At 44.1% G+C, this 13,807-nt stretch overlaps 1 pseudogene; it reads left to right on the top strand.

Annotated features, from left to right (window-relative positions):
• Positions 1 to 12,750: 12,750 nt before the first annotated feature.
• Positions 12,751 to 12,868, top strand: LOC124790552 (annotated as a pseudogene).
• The last annotated feature ends 939 nt before the right edge of the window (positions 12,869 to 13,807 follow it).

Here is a 13,807-nt window from a genome sequence, read left to right as displayed (position 1 = left end):
CTTCCATCTCGGTAGTTCTGCCTGGCCGTCTGGGGCCCGATCTTCTTGTGACCGTACATTCTCGTCTCCACCGATGCCAGCAATCGTGTATACTGGCTACATTCCAGCCAAGTCTTTTCGCAGTATCGCAGAAGGAAAATGCAGCTACATGTAGTCCTATTACGCGATTTCGTTCGAATTTAGTGAGGTGCTGGTAATAGCGTCTTCGTCGTCTTAAAGGCATTCTTGACCAACATCAACTCATCATGTCCAGTCTCAAAAGTAACTAACGCTCACGACCGTTACAACGTATGTTTAAAGAAAACCTGATTTGCATCCTCACAGTGGTGCTACGAGCGACACTCTTATGCGACTGCCGCGAAATCTGATAAGACGTCATTTTTCAGATGTAGAAACACACTTACCAACAGTTGTTTATATTGCAGAACTCTTTCTTGGTGTTGCGATTCTTTTTCCACAGTGTATATTGTTCCCTAAACGGTGGAGGTTCGTACAGCCATATCACATATCTTGACTCAAGAAATGGGCTTCTTCGCAGCAAGACATATCCACACACACAGTGCGACATCTTTTGGTACATCACGACTATCAGCATTGCGACCATTTGTAGCAGCTTCCCTTGACGTTCACTGACAATGATGCACCCACTGACATCACTGAACATAGTAGGAGGACTATGTTGTCTGTTAAAACGAGTCCTGGTTCTGCATACGGCATCACCGTGGGTGTATCCGTCTATGCGTGCTGCGAGGAGAACGAACGTTGCCAGACTGTACTCGTCATAGTTGTACAGGCCCAGCGCAAGGCCTTATGGTATGGTCTGCCATAGCGTGCACTTCACCTCTGGTTCCCATAGCCGTTAATTTGGACAACAATCGTTCAGTCTTCGAAGTGTTAAGGCCGGTGGCTGTGCCATATCTCCGAGGGCTCAACAAAATAACTGCATGTGGCCCCTGCTGCCCCGACTAGAGCAGAGTGACCTGGCCAACACGTTCTCTAGATGTTTCCCCCTACGAAAACATCTGGTCATGTAATGTCGAGAGTGACACGACACCACTCACCATCCACTTCCATTGATGAACTCTGGCATGGAGTTGAAGCACTATGGAGTCACTTACTACTATTCTTCATAGTACTGCGATTTTAATGGCTAGAAGTGTATCTGCAAGACAGCTTGATTAATTCATACGTAATATGTATGACGTGGCCGATTCTCTTGTTATTCATACGAGAAATGGGACGTTACAGTAGGACGATGGCCGTACACAGAGCCCTCTGCATTACCCACATTTCCTTCGACTGCACTGGCCAGCAGGACTAGCAGATGCGTCCTCATTGAAAGTGCACGGGGCACTGTATGCAACTTTTCTTCTGGTCGGCATTACTGCAACATCAGTTTACCAATTCCGACAACAGATGTAAGTAGTGTGGCACCTGTCTCTCGAGATGACGTTCGGCATATACACTGATCAGCCAGAATATTATGACCACCTACCTAATAGCCGGTATGTCAGCCTTTGGCACTGATAGCAGCGGCGACGCGTCGAGGCATGGAAGCAGTGATGCCTTGGTATGTCGCCGGAGGGAGATGGCACCACATCGGCACAATAAAATCACCTAATTCTCATAAATTCTGGGGAGGGAGGCGACAAGATCTGACACAACGTTCACTCACATCCCAGATGTATTCGATTGGGTTCAAATCTGGCGAGTTGATGCCAGCACATCATTTGGAACTCGCCACTGTATTTCTTGAATCACTCCCACGTACTCTCGGCCTTCTGACATGACGCATGATCTTGGTGAAAAATGCTGCTGCCATCGGCAAACATGAACGTCATGAAGGGGTTTACGTAGTCCTCAACCAGTGTACGATACAGTTTGGTCGCCACGGTGTCTTGGAAGAGCTCTGCTGGACCCAAGAATGCCCACGTGAATGTTCCCCAGAACATAATGAACGTCATGAAGGGGTGTACGTAGTCCTCAACCAGTGTACGATACAGTTTGGTCGCCACGGTGTCTTGGAAGGGCTCTGCTGGACCCAAGAATGCCCACGTGAATGTTCCCCAGAACATAATGAAACCAACGTCAGCTTGTTTTCGTCCTGGTACCAAGGAGCTATTCCCCGGTAAGACGACAGATTCACGCCCACCCATCGACATGGTGAGAAGGTATCGGGATTCATCAGGCCACTCAATGCTCTGCCACTGCGCCAACGCCCAGTGATAATGGTCCCGTGCCCATTTCAGTCGTAGTTGTCAATGTCGTGATGTTAACATAGGCACATGTATGGGGTCGTCGATTGCGGAGGTCCTTCATTAGGAGTGTTCAGTGCACTGTTTGTTGAGGCGCACTTGTATTCTGCCCGGCGTTAAAGTCTGATTTAGTTCCGACACAGTTCGCAGGCAGTCCTGTTTTACCAGTCTGCTCAGCCTACGACGTCCGACAACGTGCCCTTAGCGCTAGGATTTCACCCGGAACAAGTCCCGCCCATTCATCCCCCTCCACGCCTATCCAAAGTAGAAGGCCCTCCCCTAAACAGCCGCCAGTTCAGCAAACTGGAAGTTACATCAAAGTTGTTATCGTCACAGTCCAACACATGTTACACTGTGATGAAATTTAGTAATGATAATAAATTTAAGTCTTTCTGGATAGTAATATAATACGAATGTGTATTATTAAAGAAATAAAAATATTTATAGAGAATTGAAAGCATCGCCAGCAATAGAAAACAAAAAATTACGTGATGTTATTTTAAGGCAATAAGGACAAATTTTCATTAACTAATTCACTTATTATAGTACGTTTATTTGAGAGAAACAGCAGAGTAAACATACAATGCGAAAACAATGGTTTTGAATCTCTCATGTCGGTAGTAAAGCCACGGATGCAGTCGACTAACTCTGTTGTCTAAAATCAACGTTATACAGAAATAAGTGAAAGTCGTTTTGTTTATGCAGACCCTCATAGTAGCTCACGAAAATTAAAGAATATAAGAATGCCATGAAGTAGAACTGCCTAACGAAAGCAGTAAGATATTTGCTTATATGACATATTTCGTTAGTATTTGCAGGGGTAATGGGTGAATTTTAACTTGTAAATTCTTCCAATGCCATACTTGCGCATTATAAAAAATTGCGCATTATAAAGAATTGTGGCGGTTCTGTGTGATTAGTGTCCTATATGCTGTTGCAAACGTCTCAGGACAATAATCTGTCGTTATTCTTTGTCCTGTCTATTTTTAACCAAAAGATTAATTAATTTCATGTCATTCAAACCATTTTTTAAAAATAATAATGATGATGTGTATGTTTGTCACAGAGCAGTTATGAAGGAAATAAATGCTTCAGTGTTTCACGGCTGTAAAACGTCCTTCATGCTGTGCCAGCTCTTCTTCCACCCCTAAAACTTTTCAGCAAAACTATTCAGTGAATAACACGCAAAAACAGCCTGGATCGATCTAGCAAGAACAAAGTAATTTTGATGTCCTCTGGAATTATAGTGAACAAACACTGGTGCTTGTTTGGCGTATACTGTCTGAGTTCTAAAAACCGTGGTTCCTCTTTCTTCAAGCAAATTATTCTTTGAGGGTAGGTTTTTCCTGTTTTAGCTTTGGGTGCTTTTTCTCACGTAGAAGTATGTTTCTTCATAGGCTATTCATCTGAATACTGAGTTCTCGTATTTAAAGAATTCAGTGCTAAATTGTTTTCTCTTATGTTTGCTGTGGAAGTACCTGGCACAGCTGAGGCCAATTGTGCACGTTTTTTGTAACGTGTCTTAACTACCTGGCAAAATTTAGGACCTAGCAAGATATTAATTTAACATTCAGCACAAGTGCAGCCAAACGCGGTAAACCACGCGGGTCAACTGAAACCAAGCCCAGGCGCCGAACAAAGACCGGGAAAACCGGGGGTGAGTGGGCGGGACTTGTTCCGGGTGAAATCCTGGCGCTAACGATTCCTCGTCCGACATCTTAATGAGGGGTGGTTGCCCAACCGCGCGACGTCTGGACGTTGTTTCACTTCGGTTTCCCAGCGTGTTGAAGACACTCAACACAACACCCTACGAATTGAGCAGTTTCCGAAATGCACGTGCAGAGCTTCCGTGGCATCACAATCTGTCCTTGGTCAAACTCAGATAGATCACGCTCCTTCCCTTTTCTACACATGGACAGCATGGTCTCTGATACTCCATGCAACAAGCGTGTGTCTGACTAACAGTCATTCCTCGCCAGGTGACGCTGCTATCGCCTGGACGGGTTTACGTTGATAGTAGGTCGGTGGTCATAATCTTCAGGCTCATTAATGTATATGGCCATCGTAACACAATATTATGACTAGAAAAGGCAGTACGAAGTAGTACAATTATTGTATTCCACGACATTCCGACGCCAAATGTATGAAACCGTAATAATGAGCATATCTACAATTGTTGTTGTTGTTGTTGTTGTTGTTGTGGTCTTCAGTCCTGAGACTGGTTTGATGCAGCTCTCCATGCTACTCTATCCTGTGCAAGCTTATTCATTTCCCAGTACCTACTGCAACCTACATCCTTCTGAATCTGCTTAGTGTATTCATCTCTTGGTCTCCCTCTACGATTTTTACCCTCTACGCTGCCCTCCAATACTAAATTGGTGATCCCTTGATGCCTAGAACATATCCTACCAACCGATCCCTTCTTCTAGTCAAGTTGTGCCACAAACTCCTCTTCTCCCCAAACCTATTCAGTACTTCCTCATTAGTTATGTGATCTAACCATCTAATCTTCAGCATTCTTCTGTAGCACCACATTTCGAAAGCTTCTATTCTCTTCTTGTCCAAACTATTTATCGTCCATGTTTCACTTCCATACATGGCTACACTCCATACAAACACTTTCAGAAACGACTTCCTGACACTTAAATCTATACTCGATGTTAACAAATTTCTCTTCTTCAGAAACGCTTTCCTTGCCATTGCCAGTCTACATTTTATATCCTCTCTACTTAGACCATCATCAGTTATTTTGCTCCCCAAATAGTAAAACTCCTTTACTATTTTAAGTGTCTCATTTCTTAATCTAATTCCCTCAGCATCACCCGATTTAATTCGACTATATTCCATTATCCTCGTTTTGCTTTTGTTGATGTTCATCTTATATCCTCCTTTCAAGACACTGTCCATTCCATTCAACTGCTCTTCCAAGTCCTTTGCTGTCTCTGACAGAATTACAATGTCATCGGCGAACCTCAAAGTTTTTATTTCTTCTCCATGGATTTTAATACCTACACCGAACTTTTCTTTTGTTTCCTTTACTGCTTGCTCAATATACAGATTGAACAACATCGGGGAGAGGCTACAACCCTGTCTTACTCCCTTCCCAACCACTGCTTCCTTTTCATGTCCCTCGACTCGTATAACTGCCATATGGTTTCTGTACAAATTGTAAATAGCCTTTCGCTCCCTGTATTTTACCCCTGCCACCTTTAGAATTTGAAAGAGAGTATTCCAGTCAACATTGTCAAAAGCTTTCTCCAAGTCTACAAATGCTAGAAACGTAGGTTTGCCTTTCCTTAATCTTTCTTCTAAGATAAGTCGTAAGGTCAATATTGCCTCACGTGTTCCAATATTTCTATGGAATCCAAACTGATCTTCCCCGAGGTCGGCTTCTACTAGTTTTTCCATTCGTCTGTAAAGAATTCGTGTTAGTATTTTGCAGCTGTGGCTTATTAAACTGATTGTTCGGTAATTTTCACATCTGTCATCACCTGCTTTCTTTGGGATTGGAATTATTATATTCTTCTTTAAGTCTGAGGGTATTTCGCCTGTTTCATACATCTTGCTCACCAGATGGTAGAGTTTTGTCAGGACTGGCTCTCCCAAGGCCGTCAGTAATTCCAATGGAATGTTGTCTACTCCGGGGGCCTTGTTTCGACTCAGGTCTTTCAGTGCTCTGTCAAACTCTTCACGCAGTATCGTATCTCCCATTTCATCTTCATCTACATCCTCTTCCATTTCCATAATATTGTCCTCAAGAACGTCGCCCTTGTATAGACCCTCTATATACTCCTTCCACCTTTCTGCTATCCCTTCTTTGCTTAGAACTGGGTTTCCATCTGAGCTCTTGATGTTCATGCGAGTGGTTCTCTTACCTCCAAAGGTCTCTTTAATTTTCCTGTAGGCAGTATCTATCTTACCCCTAGTGAGATAAGCCTCTACATCCTTACATTTGTCCTCTAGCCATCCCTGCTTAGCCATTTTGCACTTCCTGTCGATCTCATTTTTGAGACGTTTGTATTCCTTTTTGCCTGCTTCATTTATTGCATTTTTATATTTTCTCCTTTCATCAATTAAATTCAATATTTGCTCTGTTACCCAAGGATTTCTACTAGCCCTCGTCTTTTTACCTACTTGATCCCCTGCTGCCTTCACTACTTCATCCCTCAAAGCTACCCATTCTTCTTCTACTGTATTTCTTTCCCCCATTCTTGTCAATTGTTCCCTTATGCTCTCCCTGAAACTCTGTACAACCTCTGGTTCTTTCAGTTTATCCAGGTCCCATCTCCTTAAATTCCCACCTTTTTGCAGTTTTTTCAGTTTTAATATACAGGTCATAACCAATAGATTGTGGTCAGAGTCAACATCTGCCCCTGGAAATGTCTTACAAATTAAAACCTGGTTCCTAAATCTCTGTCTTACCACTATATAATCTATCTGATACCTTTTAGTATCTCCAGGGTTCTTCCATGTATACAACCTTCTTTCATGATTCTTAAACCAAGTGTTAGCTATGATTAAGTTGTGTTCTGTGCAAAATTCTACCAGGCGGCTTCCTCTTTCCTTTCTTACATCCAATCCATATTCACCTACTACGTTTCCTTCTCTCCCTTTTCCTACTACCGAATTCCAGTCACCCATGACTATTAAATTTTCGTCGCCCTTCACTATCTGAATAATTTCTTTTATTTCATCATATATTTCTTCAATTTCTTCGTCATCTGCAGAGCTAGTTGGTATATAAACTTGTACTACTGTAGTAGGTGTGGGCTTCGTATCTATCTGGGCCACAATAATGCGTTCACTGTGCTGTTTGTTGTAGCTTACCCGCATTCCTATTTTCCTATTCGTTATTAAACCTACTCCTGCATGACCCCTATCTGATTTTGTGATTATAGCCCTGTAGTCACCTGACCAGAAGTCTTGTTCCTCCTGCCACCGAACTTCGCTAATTCCTACTATATCTAACTTTAACCTATCCATTTCCCTTTTTAAATTTTCTAACTTACCTGCCCGGTTAATGGATCTGACATTCCACGCTCCGATCCGTAGAACTTCAGTTTTCTTTCTCCTGCTAACGACATCCTCTTGAGTAGTCCCCGCCCGGAGATCCGAATGGGGGACTATTTTACCTCCGGAATATTTTACCCAAGAGGACGCCATTATCATTTAATCATACAGTAAAGCTGCATGCTCTCGGGAAAAATTACGGCCGTAGTTTCCCCTTGCTTTCAGCGTTCGCAGTACCAGCACAGCAAGGTCGTTTTGGTTATTGTTACAAGGCCAGATCAGTCGATCATCCAGACTACTGAAAAGGCTGATGCCCCTCTTCAGGAACCACACGTTTGTCTGGCCTCTCTACACTATCTAACCACAAAGTATTCAGAGACCTCCGTAAAATATACACTACTGGCCATTAAAATTGCTACACCAAGAAGAAATGCAGATGATAAACGGGTATTCATTGGACAAATATATTATACTAGAACTGACATGTGATTACATTTTCACGCAATTTGGGTGCATAGATCCTGAGAAATCAGTACCTAGAACAACCTCCTCTGGCCGTAATAACGGCCTTGATACGCCTGGGCATTCAGTCAATCAGAGCTTGGATGGCGTGTACAGGTACAGTTGCCCAAGCAGCTTCAACACGATACCACAGTTCATCAAGAGTAGTGACTGGAGTATTGTGACGGAGCCAGTTGCTCGGCCACCATTGACCAGACTTTTTCAGTTGGTGAGAGATCTGAAGAATGTGCTGGCCAGGGCAGCAGTCGAACATTTTCTATATCTAGAAAGGCCCGTACAGGACCTGCATCATGCGGCCGTCCATTATCCTGCTGAAATGTAGGGTTTCGCAGGGATCGAATGAAGGATAGAGCCACGGGTTGCAACACATCTGAAATGTAATGTCCACTGTTCAAAGTGCCGTCAATGCGAACAAGAGGTGACCGAGAAGTGTAACCAATGGCACCCCATACCATCACGCCGGGTGATACGCCAGTATGGCGGTGACAAGTACGGGCTTCCAATGTGCGATCACCGCGATGTTGCCAAACACGGATGCGACCATCATGATGCTGTAAACAGAAACTGGATTCATCCGAAATAATGACGTTTTGCCATTCGTGCACCCAGGTTCGTCGTTGAGTACACCATCGCAGGCGCTCCTGTCTGTGATGCAGCGTCAAGGGTAATCGCAGCCAGTTCTCCGAGCTGATAGTCCATGCTGCTGCAAACGTCGTCGAACTGTTCGTGCAGATGGTTGTTGTCTTGCAAACGTTACCATCTGTTGACTCAGGGGTCTAGACGTGGCTGTACGATCTGTTACAGCCATGCGGGTAGGATGCCTCTCATTTCGACTGCTAGTGATACGAGGCCGTTGGGATCCAGCACGGCGTTCGGTATTACCCTCCTGAACCCACCGATTCCATATTCTGCTAACAGTCATTGTATCTCGACCAACGCGAGTAGCAATGTCGCGATACGATAAACCGCAATCGCGATAGGCTACAATCCGACCTTTATCAAAGTCGGAAACGTGATGGTACGCATTTCTGCTCCTCACACAAGGCATCACAACAGCGTTTCACCAGGCCACGCCGGTCATCTCCTGGTTGTGTATGAGAACTACACCACGAATATGACGTGCTACAGACGCGAAATTTAACCGACAGGAAGAAGATGCTGTGATATGTAAATGATTAGCTTTTCAGAGCATTCACACAAGGTTGGCGCCGCTGGCGACACCTACAACGTGCTGACATGAGGAAAGTTTCCAACGATTTCTCATACACAAACAGCAGTCGACCGGCGTTGCCTGGTGAAACGTTGTTGTGATGCCTCGTGTAAGGAGGGGAAATGCGTACCATCACGTTTCCGACTTTGATAAAGGTCGGATTGTAGCCTATCGCGATTGCGATTTATCGTATCGCGACATTGCTGCTCGCGTTGATCGAGATACAATGACTGTTAGCAGAATATGGAATCGGTGGGTTCAGGAGGGTAATACCGAACGACGTGCTGGATCCCAACGGCCTCGTATCAGTAGCTTCGAGATGACAGGCATCTTATCCGCATGGCTGTAACAGATCGTGCAGCCACGTCTCGATCCCTGAGTCAACAGATGGGGACGTTTGCAAGACAACAACCATCTGCACGAACAGTTCGACGACGTTTGCAGCAGTATGGACAGTCAGCTCGGAGACCATGGCTGCGGTTACCCTTGATGCTGCATCACAGACAGGAGCGCCTGCGATGGTGTACTCAACGACGAACCTGGGAACACGAATGGCCAAACGTCATTTTTTCGGATGAATCCAGGTTCTGTTTACAGCATCCCATCCGTGTTTGGCGACATCGCCATGAGCGCACATTGGAAGCGTGTATTCGACATCGCCATATTGGCGTAACACCCGGCGCGATGGTATGGGGTGCCATTGGTTACAAGTCTCGGTCACTTCTTGTTCGCATTGACGGCACTTTGAACAGTGGACGTTACATTTCAGATGTGTTTCGACCATGGTTCTACCCTTCATTCGATTCCTGTGAAACCCTACATTTCTTCAGGATAATGCACGACCGCATGTTGCAGGTCCTGTACGGGCCTTTCTGGATACAGAAAATGTTCGACTGCAGCCCTGGCCAGCACATTCTCCAGATCTCTCACCAATTGAAAACGTCTGGTCAATGGTGGCCGAGCAACTGGCTCGTCACAATACTCCAGTCACTACTCTTGATGAACTGTGGTATCGTGTTGAAGCTGCATGGGCAACTGTACCTGTACACGCCATCCAAGCTCTGTTTGACTGAATGCCCAGGCGTATCAAGGCCGTTATTACGGCCAGAGGAGGTTGTTCTAGGTACTGATTTCTCAGGACCTATGCACCCAAATTGCGTGAAAATGTAATCACATGTCAGTTCTAGTATAATATATTTGTCCAATGAATACCCGTTTATCATCTGCATTTCTTCTTGGTGTAGCAATTTTAATGGCCAGAGTGTACTTCAACAGGTTGGTTTACAAATTTACAGCAGATGTAAAAAATATTTTAATTAACTCATACGTTGTATGCTTTACTTGACAGGTGTGAATAATGACGAAACAGTCGAAACACATGAACCTTCCATTCAGACAGCACTTACATATAGCTGCCAAGCTTGAGAAGAGGCTGTCAGTAATCACATGGCAAATGTGGAGGGGGTCTGTCAACGAATTGTGGAACCAAAAATGCACGGTCTCTCCGGGAAGCCAATATATCTACCTGGAGTCAATGTAGCTGTGTATACGAATTACACACAAGCACTGAAATATGTTTGTCAATTTGATTCACATAGTATGCCAGGTAAGTCACCTTGTGTATCAGTTTGATAACATGCCAGCCAATGTGTTAAGCAAAGCCATGTATTCCGTACTTTCATACTCGCAAGGAGAACGCGCCTACTTGCTATCGCTGACTTCGTCCAGATTTGCGGCATACGCAAGGTTTGGCCAGAAATGAAAGTGACGGAAGGGGGAACACCATATGGCCAACTGTGTAGGAAAAATAATTTTTTTGGCGAGGGTTGGGCGGGCATGAGCCACTTATGTTATCATTGTTTTCAGGCAGCGACTGGGTCTGCGGAAAGAATACAGAGCGATAATCCGATGGTCGTGGTGTCACGTTCCAATGTGGAAACCTCTTATTTCAAGTTTTTACTTTATTTATTCCGCAAATAAACCGAAATAATGCTAGTTACTCGAGCTACACATCTAACCTCCAGAATTATCCCGTAACACCATATTTCGAAAGCTTTTGCTCTCTTCTTGTCTGCGCTGCTTATCGCCCAAGTTTCACTTCCGTACAAGGCAGACTTCCACAGAACACATCCTAACTCTTAAATTTATATTAGATGTTTACTGCTCAAATAGCAAAAATTATCTACTGATTATAGTGTTTGATATCCTAAATGAATTCACTCAGCATAGCCTGATTAAATTCCATTACTTTGCATTATCCTTACTTTACTTTTGTTGATATTCAAACAATGGAAAGGCCAGGGTGGAATAACGACAACGTTGTCAAAAGCATAGACTGCTACTCACCATACAGAGGAGACGCTCAGTCGCAGAGAGGTACAACAACAAGACTGCTATACTTTTGAACTTTCGACCAAAGGGCCTTCTTCTAAAGTAGAAAACACACAAACATTCACACACCCACAACTCACACAGAGATGACGACTGTTTTTGGCCGCTGAGACCGCGCTGTGTTCATCTTCTACCTATAAACACTTTTCATTCGAACCCAGCGGAACACCTCTGGGCTGAGATAGAATGTCAATTTTGCTCCAGAACCAAACATCTAACTACTTTCTCTGGTTTTGGCTCTCGAGGAAGAATGTGCTGCCATTCCTCCACAGGCACCTCACTTAAAATGTCCCCAGCAGAGTTCAGTACGGATACTTACGATTAGATAGTGTACATAGACACACATACTAGGCAAGCCACTGTATAGTAAATGTCGGAGGGTACTTTAAGCATTGCTATTCTACTCGCGAATGCGTCGAAAAACATGTTATTTCCTGTATGCCTTCCTGAATTGTTGAGAAGTATTAGTTGTAAACATGAGGGGAAAAGTAAAGACGTCAGTGACCCTAAAAGCAGGAAAATCATAGCTGCGAGAAACGGCATTTCATCTCAGGAGTGACGTAAGCACTAATCCTTTGAACTGCACTGTATGAGAGGTGTATATCAGTTCGAGTGAAATTGTTGCCGACAGCGTCAATCGCCGTTGTCGATAACCCTGTGGGTGTCACAGTTCACTGTCGACTGACGCTGACTGTCACCGGGCACATGAGTCACGATGGAGAATCTCACTCGACAGCTGAGTGGGCGAGCAGTGTCATCTCCGCAGCCACACTGTGGGGAACCGTTCGCCTCGATGTGGGGTACACAAGCTAGCTAGGCGCGAAGGGAGCTACTGTGCTGCGCACCCTTCCAGCCACACGTTTCCATTTGTGCAGGAAAGTCAGTGATTCATCATTACCACTCGCTGCTCTCATTTACAGGGCTGCTGCACGTGTACGGTACAGCGCAGTCTCATTCGAGAGGAGAGGATTCCAAATCGCCTCTCGGTTGGCGTCAACATAGTGCCACCCACGCTGAGTTCGGAACGACTCGCGTAGTGTTGCTCTTTCATTTTCTTATAATTTTACGACACAATCAGATGAGAATTTTACAGTGAAATATAAGAGTAGGACGTCTGACAAAATCGAACATACATTTGGAAAGAATAATTTTAAAATCGTATCCAGAACGACAAACAGTAATAAAACATACAGTATACAGACATAAATTACCGAAGTTTATAGTATTTCAAGCCACGACTGTGGTGCGCAATATATAAGCAAGACATTATATATGTTGAACCTGGACGATAGTGCACAGAGAAAACACTTGAACACTTGATGATTCCTGGTCGGTGTTTCAATCTAGTGAGTGATGTTAGAGGCCAACGGCCTTGCCGCAGTGGTAACAGCGGTTCCCGTCAGATCACCGAAGTTAAGCGCTGTCGGGCTGGGCTAGCACTTGGATGGGTGACCAACCGGGCTGCCGAGCGCTGTTGGCAAGCGTGGCGCACTCAGCTCTTGTGAGGCACACTGAGGAGCTATTTGATTGATAAGTAGCGGCTCCGGTTTCGGAAACTCACATACGGCCGGCAGAGCGGTGAGCTGACCACATGCCCCTCCATATCCGCATCCAGTCACGACTATGGGCAGAGGATGACACGGCGGCTGCTCGGTACCGTTGGATCTTCATGGCCTGTTCGGGAGAAGTTCGGTTTAGTTTAGTTAGAGTGATGTTAGAGTGACATGAAGGAACGCGCAAGAGTGAATGCCATAAGCATTTTCCTGCACATTCTACTATTTTTGTTGTGAGACAAGAGGTTGTGTTTTATGCAGTGATTCTAAATATTACGAATTCTACATATTTAAGTGTTGTATAATATATTAAAACTATTTGGAGAAAATTGTTAATTCTTCAGTTACAGAGTTTTGTGGTGAGAAAAATTCCGTATACTCGTCTTTTGAAAACTAGTTACATAAAACGTGGACATTAAAACCATATTCGTCGGTCGTACACCATCTTACACCTTGAGCAGAAGGTCCTTCATCACGGAAAATATGATACGTGCAGATAAACTGAGTTTCTTGATGTCTAAACACATGCCCTGAAAATGGAAATATGCATTAGATTCCAGTAGCTTCTATTTCACAATGTATTTAGCTTGTAACTGGCTTTTGATAATACTTAGGCTTAATTTGATTTTACTTCCTGAACATTGGCGTATAGGGGACGCTTTCAAATTTGAACAAAACATTTGTTCCTATGTAATGATCTTACCTATCTGGAGGAAATTTTGTAATTCCAGAAAAAAACCGTAACACTTACAAAGTAAATGCTGTCGTTTCAAAATGGAATAAGAAAATATATGAAACTTCAACTACAGAGCTGATAGAGGCGGAAGTCTGAAAATTATTCTCCGCTACTCCTTACTGCGTAAAAA

Source organism: Schistocerca piceifrons, chromosome 3 (assembly GCF_021461385.2).
Source record: "Schistocerca piceifrons isolate TAMUIC-IGC-003096 chromosome 3, iqSchPice1.1, whole genome shotgun sequence".
NCBI lineage: Eukaryota > Metazoa > Arthropoda > Insecta > Orthoptera > Acrididae > Schistocerca > Schistocerca piceifrons.
The sequence above is the reverse complement of the archived record's forward strand: the minus strand, read 5'-3'. Positions and strand labels throughout refer to the sequence as shown.